We start from the raw sequence: 12,922 nt of genomic DNA, 5'->3' as shown, positions 1-12,922 counted from the left end.
TGTGAAAACAGGTTCCAAGCATGCTACCATAATGAGGTGTCCTTGATCCGTACCACTTTCAGAGATGCCATTTTGGGCCTTAAAAATGGGAATATTTATCATGCATTACACATTGTATTATTAAACATTATGTACTAAATAGCCACTATTTAAAAAAATATCACACCATCTCTGACAAAGGCAGAGCCTTTGTGAAGGTACAATTACCATTATTATAGGAAATTTGTTGGCCAACATGTTTCAGGTCTATGATTAGCAGCAAGGTGGAGAGAGCGGCTGCATTGTCTGACACGAATAGAAGGCGTCATGGTCTTCTGTTTGCTGTGCGGCAGAGATTTGCCACTGATTTGCTGTTGCCAAACTTTTCCACCTCCTGGTAAAGCGTCTTGATTGCAATCACAGCTGCGGAGTTTGCTGCCAGCAATAATCTAAGATCTTGGCTGACATCGGTGAAGGCCAGGTTGACGGCACCGGCGCTTCAGGGCTTGGTCTGGATCTACAGATTCCCTCTTAACTTGGCTTAAGTACATCTGGGAGGCTGCTGCAAGGCTTCTGACTGCTAGCTCGGCCTGTCCTGTGAAGAGGTGGAGTAGCAACAAGAGCCCAAAGGCTGTCTGGACAGTCATACCTCCTGCTGACCTCAAAAGAATCCTCTAAGAAGGCTCAGAGCTTTCGGTTTGCCTTTCTTTCTGTTAGGTCAGAAAAAGGGCGTAGTCCACTTCTTTAACCCTTGTAATGTCTTCCCGTCAACAATGAACCAAAAAATGTTTTGGTCACTTTTTTTCATTTTTTGCGACAAAAAAACAAAACAACAACCTGAAAACGGGTCAAATTTGTCCCAAGGACAACATGAGGGTTAACTTGCAATCCACCCTTACACAGTGTGTGCTAATTGCAAGCTAGCTGTTGGGAGATTTGGAGGAAAGCAGGTATTCAATTGTTGACGGTTCATTCTGGCTTACAGCACCACTAAGCCGTGCTGCTGCCTTTTCAGTTATAAAGCTGGTGACTTAATGGCTTCTTAAAAAAACAACTACTCCCACACTAGCTTTGGTCCAGTCCCAAGCTCACCATCCCCTGAAAGAACAGCAGACAGATATAGGGTCATAATTAGAATGAGGTCTGGCGCAGCTCCTTATCAGCACTCCCCTTACCTACCGCTACCTCCCAAATAACCCTCAACCATGCCAAAACCTTGTGATAGCATTTTTTTTTTTTGGAATGAGACACCTTATTTTTTTCTCAATGCATTTGATCTTAATTAGACACTTGTTATGTATGCTCCAGCCTTGTATTCTAATCTGTTGCAGCAGACAAGGCACCAAAGGCTTTTGTGAGGAACAATTTAGTGTATTGATCAAAGAAGGCCTGGGGCACAATTAAGGCCCCAAGGAAGGAACGATCACTTTACTAATTATAGGGTTTGAGGAAAGTTCAGTGGAGAAGTAGAATGTTGAACTCTGAGTCCACGAGCTAAGTGTGGAAATGCCAGTTATTGTCATGCGTGTACCTGTATTTTTTCCTCCATCTTGCCATCTCACTTTTTTTTCTCACACTCTGTATTTCTCAGCACTTCTCTCTCGTTTTAAAGCTCACTTACACACTGCATTTTTGCTACAGACCTCCTCAATCACTCATTCAATCCCTATCTGATATCCTTATCCAGACAGCCAGTCACGAATCCAATTAGTTTGCACCTCTCAATCATAAAATCTTCAGTCAGGTTGAAACAAAGTTGGACAGACATGCTTTTACCGCCTCACTGTCTAATTAAGAGATGATAATTTATTGCACTCCAAATGGGCAAGAGCTTTTGTGCACTCAAGTAATTGGGAAGAAAAAAAAAATATATACATATATATATATATATATATATATATATATATATATATATATATATATATATATATATATATATATATATATATATATATATAAATATAAGGGAGACAAGACAGGGGAGTAACCAAGCGACAAGAACCGATAAAGGTATTAATTAAAAAGTAGGGACACGGGCAGGGTGTTAGCTGGGTGTTTGAGCCATTTCTGCTCATTTGAGCAAGTCCAAACTAAGAGCCAGACATTTTTCTAAAGGAGTGCTGGTGGGGCAGTGTGCAATGCAGCTCTACAGGTTTGTTTCATCTCCATTTTTAAAATTCAGGGCAGTGCCGCTTGTATCAGCAACACATTGCCTTTCATTTTTTATAAGGAAAGTATTAGAGAGCATCTCTGACCCGGCAAGGTTGAAGAACAAACACGACTGTACAACTTTGTGTTTATGCATTTGTGTGTTCTTGTACTTTTGTAGGCCTACCTGTAAGAAACAAATTGAGTTTTTGACCTTTGGAGTGACAGCATTGCTGAAACGTGAGCAGAATTCGTTCAGTCTTTAGAATAGGATCAATAGTAGGGTAAGGTTATGCTGCCAATTTTCTATATGTTTAAAACAGAATCAAGTTGTTGATTCCAAAAAATAATAGATTTTGGTAGTTGGTTAGCCTTTAGGGTAAAAGATTAACAGTGCTTCACTGTTCATCATTCAGAATTATTGCAAATTCTTTTGTGAAAATTATAATTAAAGGTTCGACTCCATAAAAGAAACATTGACTCCATTTACACATGAGGGGCCCAGTTTTATTGATCTAAGCGCATGGCATAAAGCGCCTGATCCAGGTTCCTTTAGGGCCTGTACAAATCCACTTTTGCTAGTTTAAAGGCTGAATAAAGGGTCTGTGCGCATGGTTCAAAACGTTTGTTCAAGTCACAGTTGTGTTTTGGGCGTAACAGGCAATAAACCAATCATCTCCCATCAGAGTCATCACATGTTATTAAAGGTGAAAAACACTTTGCAAATTACTATCTGATCAGCCAGACCACATAGTTCCCCACTTCTTTACTTGTGTGTAAAATCAGTGGAGGGCCTCTTTGAGGTTATCAAAAAGAAACAAATGTTGTTTTTCGTAAGATATAAATCCGTCAGGAGTTGTGTGTGTGTGTGTGTGTGTGTGTGTGTGTGTGTGTGTCTGAAGGAGAGGAGGTCATGTGGAGATGGAGTCACAATGTGAGAAGAGAAAAAAACGAAGAGTTTGGGTGAGGTTGAACAACAGCAAAGAGAATATGTGCGAGATTGGGTGTCTTTGTGTGTGAAGGAGAAAGGAGGGAGGGAGAAAAGGTGAGAGGAAGATGCACATTTGTATATGGATGCGCGAGTGTGTGGGCACACTTGTGGCAGCGTATGTTCTTGCCTGAGTGCATTTGCACAGAGGAGAACGGATATAACAGGCCTGTCTGTTGTCTCCCCAAAATAATTGCTTATGGATCCCCTGAGGGGAGTTCCACTGGAGATACTTAGAAATGACACTCCCAGGTGACTACTTAAATCATGTTCATATCCGGTCTGAGCGATAGTTTAATTTTGCTTTGCCTGATATGAGGATATCCTTTTCAAGTATGCATCCCTGTGCATGTGTGTGTGTGTGTATGTGTAGATCCAAGAGGATACACTGTTTTATCTTGCTGACTTAGAAGTAACTCCAAAGACATCGCAGCTGTTTAATACATGCACTGGCAGTGTCCGTGCATTAATGGGCATCGTACATTTTTCCCGGTGAAAACGTCATCATTCACGTCACTTCATGTGGAAATCTGAGGTGGGAAACTGGGCCTAGACTTTGCCAACAGAGTTTCCCAGTTGGTGACGTATTGTTGACAATTGACGTACAGAAACACGGCCAAACGATCATTCAAATGTGTTGAATGGTTAGAAACTTTTCCTAAATACAGAGAATTCACGTATGCATGCAATATAGTTGGCCGACGTCAACAATGTGCTATCAATTTAGGTTGTAGTTGTCGATCGGTTTTAACAGACTTACTTAAATGAGTTTTAAAAGTTGTGTATAAGCGCATAAGCAGACAAAGATGGATGGATAAAAGTTGTGTGCTATTGCCAGTATCAAGTAAACCAATTCATGTCAAGTAGGCCTATGTTTTGAGCTTTGGGGAAAATAATAAGTAATTGAAGAGCTGTGTGGTGTCCTTTATTATTGTGGCCTCCATGTTTTCACGCACTGGATATTCTAGGCTACGACTAACAGTTGGTGGCAGTAATGCAACAAGTTGTTATGCTAAACGCAAATATAACAGAAAAGAAGAACACGCATCCCGACCATGTGAGCGCTGGCAGTCGGAAAAACAACATAATCACAGGGGCGGTCCCTGATATTCCCAAGTAGCATGAACGCACCACAAGTACACAGACACGTACGTCCTCTAAATCCATCATCTGATTCAGCTCAATTCCATGTGGTTGACAGACTACAGCAACATTTTGGTTGTATAATTGTGTTGACAGCCAGCATATCCGGGTGGTTTGTAAAATATTATCTTGCTCAGAGAGCCTTACCAACAAAAGTCTGAAAAACATTGTACCAGTTTGCATTCTTCAGTAGTTTCTCAACCCCTTAAACCTTAAGGTCTGGGATATAATGAGAGAGGAACCCTGAATGATTCAGGAGGCCAGAACCCCCTGGGAGATAGTTGCAATGATTTGTTGTTTCACAACTGTTGTGTTGTTGTTAAGGGTTCCTGAATTTCTTGTCCCTTGCTGAAGCCACACAAGCTTGAGTGTGAGTGTTTACCTGGCTGTTAGAGTAAAGTCTTGCTATGTCGGCCTACTGAAGCAAGTATTTCTGCATTCCTTACAAATATACACAATAGAGCTATTACATGTGCCATTACAATTCACCAAAGCCACACAATGGCCATTGTGTTGGGACAGTTGGTGAGATACTGATCGGCCCAAACATGAACTCTGCTTACTAGATACTGGTGTCTTATCCATAGGAATCATTAGTAGGTAGATGCAACTTGCTCACTGGTCATTTCATATTTAATATCATTAATATCATAATATAATTTTTATCTAAAGTATCCATCCATCTATCTACAGTATATCTATCTATCTATCTATCTATATATCTATCTATCTATCTATCTATCTATCTGCAGTATCCATCTATCTTTCCATCTATAGTATATATAGTATCTATTGCATCTGTCTATCTATCTATCTCTACACAGCAGATAATATATAGCTGCAGCTAATTCTTCCTCCACCCAATGACGTTAGCTGTGCACACAATTAATTCTTTATGATGCAATCTCATAAAGCCGGTAGAAAAACTTCCACTGAAAGTATGGATATTAGCATATCACAGCAAAAGCTAAATCAAGATTATATTTTACTGTGCAAGCTGTTGCTTTTTGTTGCTATCCCAGCTGTCATTCATGGGCAGAGGAGGGAAAATATGGTCCAAACATTAAAAAAGGTTGCTGAAATGTTCCCAGTTGGTAATAAGGTTGTCCTCTGATTAATAACAAATTTGGATTTCAAACAATGACACTAGTTGCCATTATCAACAGCAGGGAGGGTTTGCAATATTCCCTTGCTTGGAATAGAAAGTGTAGAAGTCATTCTACTGATTTGAATTAAACGTTTTTGCGAGAATGACAAAGAAAAATATATCATGCAACTTGTAAAAGGGGAGAATGGAAGTCTTTTGCTGAGTATTTATTGATTTGATAGTGAAATACGTCCTCTTGCAAGCACCTTCCTTATAATTGACTTTAAACGTCCCTCAACTGCAAGGGGAGATACGCAAGTGAATGACAATGTGTAATCCTCGGTGAGGTTATCCCTCAGTTCACACATTGTAGTAAACACCATACCTCATTTACTTCAATATATTAGAAGAAAAATCCAGGACTTCCTTGGCACATTGTAACCATTAAAAATCTGAAAGAAAGAGGACATTCTGCAACAAACGGAGGGTGATAAATGTTCTGCAACAAATACTTTTATTGTGACATAAAAGTCAAGGGAGTTTGGCAGAAATCCCATCATCAGTGCTACCAGACAGGAAGACAATTGTGCTAAAATACACACACAATCACTAAAATCTACACCAGTGAACCTTAGCTTTGTTGTTCCAATTGCAGCCAAAGGATAAAGGTCAAGTGACCCTTGTAGAACCTTAAATCAAAAAGATGAGTACATGACATACATCTACTTTCTTGTTCTCACTAATAAGAGGAAATATAGAGAAAACAAGGCTGAGATGAATGAACAATGCTTGTGCTGGCATATTTCTTGAGACCCCAAGCAGGCTGTTTGTGAGTGGGGTGTTTAATGGAGTTTCACCACTCACAGGGTCCCAGTGAGACTGAAAGGTATAGGTAACATTCAATTACATAGCTCTGTACACCACGTATGTATTGAACCATACTGTGCCTGAAGTAGATGAGGAGTGACAGGGATACGCTCAAAACTCAGTGGTCCTTGTATTTTTTTTACGAGCACAGAATCAGAGTGAGGTTGGCTGGTTATTGCACGGGGCTACACCAACAGTAGGCACTTTGGTAACACTAAGGGCCCTATCTTGGACCCTGGGCAGCGCGGCGTAAAGCCTAACGCAAGTGTCTTTGCTTTTTTAATTTCCCGTCCAGCGCCCATGTCGTTTAAATAGCAAATGCACCTGTGCTCATCATTACGCCCATGGGCATGCTGGTCTTACAGGGAGGTGTGTTCAGGTGCATTATTGGCGTTTTGCTATCTTGCGGCAGCAGAAAGTGATCCTTAACTTAACTTCCTTATTTTTGCAATGGAACCCTGGAACTCCTTGAATGTCTCATTGTGAATCAGTGCACAGCAGGTCAGCTGATCCTGGACTATCACTACACAGATACCTGTTTTGATTCACTGCGTTAAAAGCAATACTCATATCTTCACTGTCTTGAAGGAACTTCATATCCTTAAACTTTAAAATAACCTACTTTGCTCATACATTGAAATATTTACAAGCAGTACTATTGGGGTTGGTTGACATTGGATTAACTCACAGTCCCACAGGCCCCACTCAGAAGTATTTTTTAAAAAAAGGGCCTTTTGACTGCAGGACCCCAAACACAACATTAGGGTTAATTTAAGATTCATGTGTTGATGAATTCAACTGGCATTTACAAGAAGAAAAATCCAAATATGTTCAGTGCTAGGTTTGAGGATGAGACAGTGTGGCTCATTGACTGGAGCTGTGTGGCTGCAGTTCATACAGTCGGCCAGCAGAGAGTGATACACACACTGTAATGGAGCTTTTCCTGACTGCGGCTTTGGCAAAAAGCTCTTTGTGCACACCCATACATGTGTGTATCTGTCATGGTACTAAGACTCAACCCTCCCCAGCACATTGAGAGCTGGAATCCTCTGCCTGACATTAACAAACAATGGCCATGCAAGACAATGCAAACAAGATGCCCGGGATCACTTCCCTGTCCCCATGAGCAACAGTTTGCAAAGCTTTTGCTTTCTCCACCCACCCCTCTCTAGCTCCAACATAAGACATCGCCCAAGGTGTGGATTTATATAACCGCGCGGATCCCTTTTTCCAACCATCCTTTAACTAATATCATCCCACATCCAAAGCACCTTTTATATCTCAGCTCCAAATCAGACATGTCAATGCTGAAGCGTGCAAGAGCGAAGGGTTGTTGTTTTTTGTAGCCAAAAAAGCCCCGTAAATAACTCCGGGGCTATTTGAAGCTGAGTGCATTTTGCAATGCAACATAAACATCCTTAGGGTGTTGTTTGAGTCAAATATCCATTTGGCTTAGTAATTTTATGGGTCAACTGCACACCAGAGGAATACTCTGGCAACACCTCGAATAGTAATGCTCCACGGGCCTCCTCCAACAGACAGTGTTCATGTATGTATACATGTGGGTTCATGTGTGTTAAGCGTGTGTGTGTGTGGTGGCAAACAATCTGTCAGGGAAACTTTTAAAATAGTGCCATGTGCGCTGGAGTTTCACTTGGGTGAGTTATTTATTTATTTTAATTTTTTAACCTTTTTACTTATCCAGATAAGTCATTTGAGAAAAATGTCTCATTTGCAACGACGACCTGTCGCATTCACACAGTTCCTGATTAAAACCTGGAAGCCGCCCAGCACAACCACAGTCTGATCCGCTGGCCACTGAGCAGCTCCACTGGAGCAGTTGGGGTTAAAGGCCTTGCTCAAAGGCACCTCAGTGGTGGTAATGAGAGAGGACAAGTGCTGCTCTTTCACTTTCCCCAACAATAATTTTGTGATCATGCCGGTCTGGGGATTTGAACCTACGACCTCCCAAGCTCGTGACAGTAACATTTTGAGCAGCTGAAAGCTAGATGGCCGGGGGTAGTTCATTTCCACAAAGCTGTGAGGAGATCTGTGCATAATGTCTTCTGACTGTAATTACATTTACTATGTCACTGAGCATGACAAAGCTGAATTTGACTATTTTTTAATATGATCATTGATGGTATTCCACCTTTGACACTAAGACTATGGCTTTAAGGCACTCTTGCTGCCAATACACCCACAATGAGTGAATGTAATCTTCAACAAACCAGTGAGAAAAACGTTCTTTCAACAAAATAACACCTACAGCATACACTGCACTTACACATCTTAAAATAACTGTGGTTATAACAACTATACTGTTATTATGCTCCTTTTAATGTTGCTCACACACTACCATGTTTACTTTGATGCCGTCTTGTTTTGTGCCACGTTTCACAGCAATAAATGAACTCCCCCCCTCCAGCAAAGTGATTTCTTTCTCACTCATTGGAATGCTTTGTGTCCAAGAGCTTACAATCGATCTTAACAGACCTACAGCAGCGATTCCTCACTCTATATCTCACTCTCGGTTTATTCTCGCAGTGCAAGGCATTGAATAATACTAACAATTTAATTTGTTTTATTAACACATTCAGTGGATTCTCTGCATTCTAAACTGCTTCATTGTTTCTGCAAGAGCAGAAATCCAGTAGCCATATAGAGAAATCCAACTAAGCAGTGTCTCTTGGCCAAAAACATGTGTAAGGAAACAACACATCATGCATAATTGTAGTTGCAACCAGAAATCACATTAAAGATATAGTAAGAGATGCTAATCTAACACACTTTTTGTCAAATTCAGCGAATATCTCCTCGCGGTCACCTAAATCTGGTGTGCCGACACGGCCCTGGCAGCAACAAGAAGAGTTGGCAGCGAAGCAGCAAAAGAAGAAAAAGACTGAAGAATACAAATTCATGAAAAAGTTGTACGAAGTTGAAGGAGGAAGAGCTGTTTTAACATTGGTAAGGCCTTTCAACCATGACTCAACGCTGCACAAACCTCCATCATTTCTATTCCACAACCTAACATGAGCAAATATCAAACTAACAGAAGTGGTTGCTATGGGAATGTGCATTCATAAACCTGTGTTAGATGACATTAGAAAGACTTTATTGATCCCAAATTGAGATATTTCCGTGCTTTAGCAGCAAATGTAAGACGCACAGCAGCCATACAGAAAAAGTGTCCCAATTCAAGAAAAGCCCATGAATAAATCCCAAGATCATCTGGACACTTCAGCATTTAAAATAATCAGAGTAAAATTAAGAATGAAATGACAAACTCAGATAGCAGCGAGTTCCCCACAGGTGTATGTCTGAATGTGTATTTCATGCTCATCCTTGGAGATGTTACTATGGGGACGAAAGCTGTTGAAGTAACTCAGACTGAAGGCACATTTCAATTGGCTGAGCCAGTGTGTTTTGAGGCAGAATCAATGCCCTTATATGCTATGCTCTGTACAGTAATTGAATTATTGCCCCACTGTATTGTAGCCTGGGGCGTATAGATCACAGTACTGAGGAAGTGCATTTCAAGGTAGAGATTTGGGGATTTTAGGAGCATTTGAGGCTGAGAAGTACAGGGAATAGTTATCTGTGTAATGATGGTAATATTATTACAGGGACGAAAGAGGCTAAATTACACCGGGGCCGACTGGAAGTAAAACTCATGCCAGAGAATCAGTGCAGATTTTCAAAGGCAGCAACATATTGGAGTCAATTAGAAGTCATTTCAGGCAATGGAATATGCAACACTGACTTATTGGTATTAGGATATATAATTAACATAACGTGCAAAGTGAATTCAGTGCAGGTACTGTTGCCCGCAGGTACGAGCAAAGACATGTATTAAGGATAAGGTCCAAGGACGTAATTTATGTGAAAAGGTGTAAAAGTGTGTTCACATGTCATAAAGTAACGCATGGCGAGGTATCTTTTCATGTTTTGTGTGTTTGTGAGTGTGTGCCAGACGCGCGTTTCAGTTCTCTGGCTCCTCTTGTAGCATGTCTGGAGATCTGTCTCCTGCAGATTGCCAGAGCTCTGGGTCAGGTACTTCAAAGCGCTGTGAGAACAAGTAAAACATGGGGAATCAGCTCCTGAACTCCAATCAAATGAGGGGATGGGAAGGCACAGCTGGTGAGCCCTGCTATATTTCACTCTACAGAGCCAAATAATAGAAGGATTTCAGCCCCTCATGGATACCTTGGCGCTTGTAAGGACCTGCCAGAGTTAGCTACCGTTAGAATACCCACAAAGCAAGATAAGCAGAGAAAATGACAATTTAGGGAAATAAAAGAGAGCTAAATAAACTTGCGTGTCAAAAAAATAGCCTTGTGTTGGATTTATTTACCACCTCCCCTGCTGCTTTGATACCTTGGAAAAGAGTCAGCTACCCGCTGGTCGTGGTTATTCTCCAAACAGAGACTGCTGTGTGTTTGGAATTCTTAGAACTTGGGTTTGGAATCCAATTATTGTCGGGAAAGATCATCTCTCTGAAACCTGATCACGAAAACGGTTAAAAAAATAGAACGTTGGAACAGAGATGAGCCAAAAGGATGCTCTTTGGCAGCTTTTATATAGACCTTAGTTGGCCCCTAATACCATATCTGAATTTCTTATCCCAAAATCCAGTCTTGGTGCAGAATTACACCCAATGGTGCCAGTCCCACAATGAGCTTTCCTAAGGACGTGCCATTTCTGAGTCTGTAGCTTTTGAGGAGGAGAGAGCCATGATGTCTCTCTCTCATGGGTGAGCTAAATTTTACTGGGCGGGCAAAGCAAAGCAAAAAGAAGGGAGGTAACCTTCCCCCCTTATGACCTCATAAGGAGCAAAATTACAGATTGGCCCATCTAATCTTTCATTTTCTCAAAGGCAGAAAAGGATACTCAGGGCTTGGTTTATATTTATTGCTATTTCTAGCCACTGGGGGACCATAGGCAGGCTAGGGGAACTCATATAAATGTTAAAAATAAACTCATGAATTGAAATGTTCATGCCATGGGACCTTCAAAGAAAACATGAAATACAGGCATAAAAAAAATGCTGAGATTTATTTCAAGGCTTTTTTCGGTAATAAAATCACAAAATCTTTATAAGATATGAGTAATGATGGTGTTAAATCAGGTAGCAACATTAGAAAATACAGATACAACATTGCAACTAATTTTACGCCCAAGTTAGGTGGTGTAATAAAACAAGCTTGTTTGCATAAATTGCTTATCAGCTGGCATCATCATGCTTTGTGCAGTATGATTACTTTTCTTGCGTCTCATCATAAAAAACAAGCTCCTATTCAGACTTTTTGATGCAACTGTGGACCTTAAAATGAATTCACGCAGATTCAAATTGAAGGCCCAATCCTTCCTCGGCTCAAAATGGAGCGGGTCGATAATCAACAGCGCCCTACAATGATTGTATGATGATTGTAAAGATTTACAAAGAATAATATTATGGCATTTACTCTCTAACTGGGACGTTTTGGGACCAGTTGTCGGGCATTTGCAATGGAAAAAATACGGCGAAATTACGTTATTCCATGTATGTGTGAACCATTGACTTGATTTAATATTGTATGTGGTGTTTTTTTTGCAGCTTACTGCCGCCCAAGAATGCAAATAACCCCTGGCTGTTTTTGCTCCTATCTAGGTGTGCATGCTCCTGTTGCCAGACCTTCCTTTGCTCTGTGGAGATAGGTCTGGCAATGCAAGACGAGTAATCACATGACATTGTGTGAGGTACAATTCCAGTGAAAGGTTATCCAATCAGCTCCTTCAACCTGTACATGATTGAGCACAAAGTAGATGTTCCCAAAGTCCTGCAAAAAACTGATGCAGACACAGAGACACGTAGGACACCGATCTCACCGTCTGACGCCGGCCCACTGCCAGGCAGGATGCCAAGCAGAGAAGTCAGTGTTTAATTCTTCCATGCCTGCCTCTGTGCCCCCTATGATGTAGAGATGGAGATGGACACAGAGATTGTCCTGTTTGTCCACATAGTCGGGATCGTATCCATCCACAGCTGAAGACACTTTCACCTTTTCCTCCATCTACTCTGAGAGATTGTCTTGCTAGCTTAAGCTCATCTTCTCCACCTTTGTCCACCATTTCTTCTGTTTTTACTCTGATGTTTACATTTGGAAACTTGATCCAGATGTTTAGCTAGTCCAGGCTAGCAGAGCCAGCAGGAGACTGGATAGTTGATTTCCAGATTGTGATGAGGGACTCTTAGCCACAGGCCATCACTGCCTGATGTCAGCCACATAAAGCACATTTAATATTTGTAAAAAAGACATTTCAGCTTAAATTTAGCAGAGCTGACAGAGAGGCCGCTGGAGAGGTCTGCACCTTTTACATCCAATTCCAATCAAATCTAATAGCTCCAGCCATGTTGCTATGACTACTCCTGAGTGGTTTGCTGATTGAGAAGTGTCACTGATCATGACTGATAAATTACCAAACCGACATTAATTTCAGACCATCAGTGGAACCCTGAAGTTACGTACCATTGTACTCATCTCAGATTACCACCAACATGATATACATTAATTTAGAGAGAATATAACAGGGTACAATTGATAATACAATTTGTGGATTGTGGAACATCAATTTTTGGTGTGAGATTTAAAAAAAACAGCCCCCTCTCTTTTTGCAGTCTCCCATTTTGCCCACTTCACAGCGTTGGGAGATGGGTAAGGGGAAGTAAA

At 41.0% G+C, this 12,922-nt stretch overlaps 1 long non-coding RNA gene across 1 annotated transcript; it reads left to right on the top strand.

The window, feature by feature from the left end:
• The first annotated feature begins 7,112 nt into the window (after positions 1 to 7,112).
• Positions 7,113 to 12,225, top strand: LOC117939383. The gene is made up of 3 exons (XR_004655574.1): positions 7,113 to 7,126; positions 9,895 to 9,899; positions 12,123 to 12,225. It is a non-coding gene; the product is annotated as an uncharacterized LOC117939383 (long non-coding RNA).
• Positions 12,226 to 12,922: the final 697 nt, after the last annotated feature.

The sequence above is a fragment of the Etheostoma cragini genome, chromosome 24 (assembly GCF_013103735.1).
Source record: "Etheostoma cragini isolate CJK2018 chromosome 24, CSU_Ecrag_1.0, whole genome shotgun sequence".
NCBI classification, from domain to species: Eukaryota; Metazoa; Chordata; class Actinopteri; order Perciformes; family Percidae; genus Etheostoma; species Etheostoma cragini.
Note: the sequence above shows the minus strand (reverse complement) of the source record. Positions and strands in the feature narration are given on the sequence as shown.